At 34.4% G+C, this 2,630-nt stretch overlaps 1 long non-coding RNA gene across 2 annotated transcripts; it reads left to right on the top strand.

Moving 5' to 3' along the window:
- Positions 1–292: 292 nt before the first annotated feature.
- LOC141645884 (uncharacterized) lies at positions 293–1,640 on the top strand. Of its 2 annotated transcripts, none has more exons than XR_012545208.1 (3): positions 293–415; positions 1,111–1,202; positions 1,339–1,640. It is a non-coding gene; the product is annotated as an uncharacterized LOC141645884 (long non-coding RNA). The 2 variants fall into 2 exon arrangements; XR_012545207.1 differs by having other exon boundaries at positions 374–462.
- The last annotated feature ends 990 nt before the right edge of the window (positions 1,641–2,630 follow it).

Genomic DNA, 2,630 nt, shown 5'->3' with positions numbered 1-2,630 from the left:
AATTACTACTTGAGTTTGGTCTTAGAAGGGCACAGGTCTTAACTTTGTTGATGCAACAAGGTAATTTTTTTTTATCTTGAAGGAGAGTTGTTAACTAGGATGGGAAAAGACATGCAAATATGTATTTCAAATCACTAATTTATACATTACAAATGAAAAAGGCTCTGTGTCCATTAGATCTTCTGTTTCAAATACTAGACAATACTGCTTTTTAAAATCATGCCGGGTAAACTATGTGATATGATTAACTGATATATATTGATCTCTTAGTTTCTGCCCTCTCTTTTGCCTTTTGAAAAACAATGGATACCTGTAAAAACTAAAGTTCTACTTTTATCTCAACTCAATTAAATCTTGCGGACTATGGATGAGATTGTGGAGAAGTCTCTGCAAAGTGCTCATGGCTCAACTAAATGTGAGGATTTTGTCGGTCGGGTTCGAGCATAGTTGGCTAAAATTAAGGTATTTTGAGTGTAGCCCTCCTGGAATGTTAATTTTATCTTTGAAAAATAGCTATAGTCTACATTTCAGTTCATCATTACCGCGTATTTGACCTCAATACAAAGTAGTTATGTGAAAACTATATGACAGTAAACTACACGAATGGAACATTTGGAGGTACGAAAAATTGCATGGCTATGACTGTAGGTTTCCTAGAAACTTAATCTTTGGAGTCATTTGCTTCTCAAGTTTAGGAACACTATTGAAATACTTGCTTAATTCAGAAGATATTCTCTTCAAGTTGCACGAAATATTATATTTATAACCACTTTGTTTATCATCACAAGTTGTTGCATGAAATGTTTCGCATTTCACTCATTATAACCGAGTTTTTCACCTCGGTACAAAGTAGTTATGTGAAATCATAACCACTGTTTATCGCTGTTAAGATTTTGCATGAAAAGTTGTTCGGTTCAGTATATGTTGAATACTTGAATATGACCACATACTCTACGGTTTCTGGCTCTGCGACAACTGACTCTCTTGATCATTTGTTGTTGTGACATTGTTACGATGCTGTTGGACCTTGTTTCATTTGCTTAGTAGCTAGTGGTTCGCGTTGTAAGAATTGGATTATCTGGAATAACATTTGTATAATTTTAATGATAGGTTTGTGTTATTTTGGTAAGTGGCAGCCAAGTAGTCGAGATAAACTATGCGAAAGCCGACACTCAGCCCTAGATTTGATTCTTTTGAGAAAGGTATTCTTTTTCTGATGCTACTATTTATTTTGATACGGTGTTAAGTAATTGAAGTTTCCCCTTCCGTTATTTCCATTTCCTAGTAAATAAAAATTTCTCATCAATCATCTTTGTAATTGATGGATTTCGTGTCTAGAAGCCTGCACTCCAGGAAAATCACTTTGAGCGGTGAACATTTGGAGAGGTGACATAAGAGCTGGTTTGTTGAACGAAGGAGTCCTATAGCCGTAGTATACTATGGGGTCTTTATGTTTTAGAAGCTTGAGATTAGAATCAAACTTGAGTTACTTTTTAATTTTGTATTTTAGTGCCAATGTAATTAGTTTTGAAGTATTGTGTATTTGTATGTGTTTTATTCTATTTGATGTATGAATGAAAATAATGTAAGATTGTTATTCTATTTGATAGCTATTATATTTAAATCATTTGTTTAGATCATTTTTTTTTGTAAAAAAAAAAAAAAAAAAAAAATTTTTTTTTTTTTTTAATACCTATTTGCGGCGTTTTTTTTAAAAAAACGCCTCAAATAGCCTATTTATTTGCGGCGTTTTTTTAACGCCGCAAATAACTTTGTTATTTGCGGCCCTGCCATTTGCTGCTACATGAAAAACGCCGCAAAAAGCCCTTTTTTGGAGCCGCAAATAAATATTTTTCTACTAGTGACATCAATGTTCGTGCTAAGGTGATCCGCAAATGGGAATGCCCAGATTTATACAGCAAGAAATTCGCATTATTTGCAATATAAGGTGATCCGCAAATGGGAATGCCCAGATTTATACAGCAAGAAATTCGCATTATTTGCAATATACATGATTCAAGTGGATGATCAGGTTTGTACCCTTTTACAAAATTAATGTCGTGCACTATAACATAAAATTAAAACTTCATGTTGATTGCCGAATGAGCATAATGTTGTCTTTAATGACGATGATCCAATAGACAGTGTCATTCAAAGGCCCTTGATTGAGAAGACAATGTTCCTAGCCAGGATGAGATGTAATGAGGAGTATGCGTAAGCTAGGGAATTAACGTATGTCGAGATCCCTTCAAAATTTGTCGGGAATCAAGAAAATCGAGTGTGGACACCAAGTCAACGTGGGTTTTCTCTTGGTAGAGTGTATCACGTTTCACCAAATTGTGGTGAAAGGTTCTATTTGAGGACCCTACTGAATTTTGTGAAAGGCCCGACATCATCCGAAATCCGTTTATAGCCATGGACAACTGTACCTAGCCATATCAAGGGTAAACTACAAGAAGGGGCTGAAAATTCTTATTTGTGACAAAGACGGTGTGATTTCTAATGCTACGACTAATGTAGTATTTAAGGATATCTTTAAAAATTTGTAATGGCAAGGTAACTTATCTGGATTGGATTAGTTAATAATAGTACTAACAAATCTGTGTTACCTTCTTATTTACTGAGTTTAA

This window comes from Silene latifolia, chromosome 3 (assembly GCF_048544455.1).
Source record: "Silene latifolia isolate original U9 population chromosome 3, ASM4854445v1, whole genome shotgun sequence".
NCBI classification, from domain to species: Eukaryota; Viridiplantae; Streptophyta; class Magnoliopsida; order Caryophyllales; family Caryophyllaceae; genus Silene; species Silene latifolia.
This window is presented reverse-complemented; position numbering and strand designations above follow the sequence as displayed.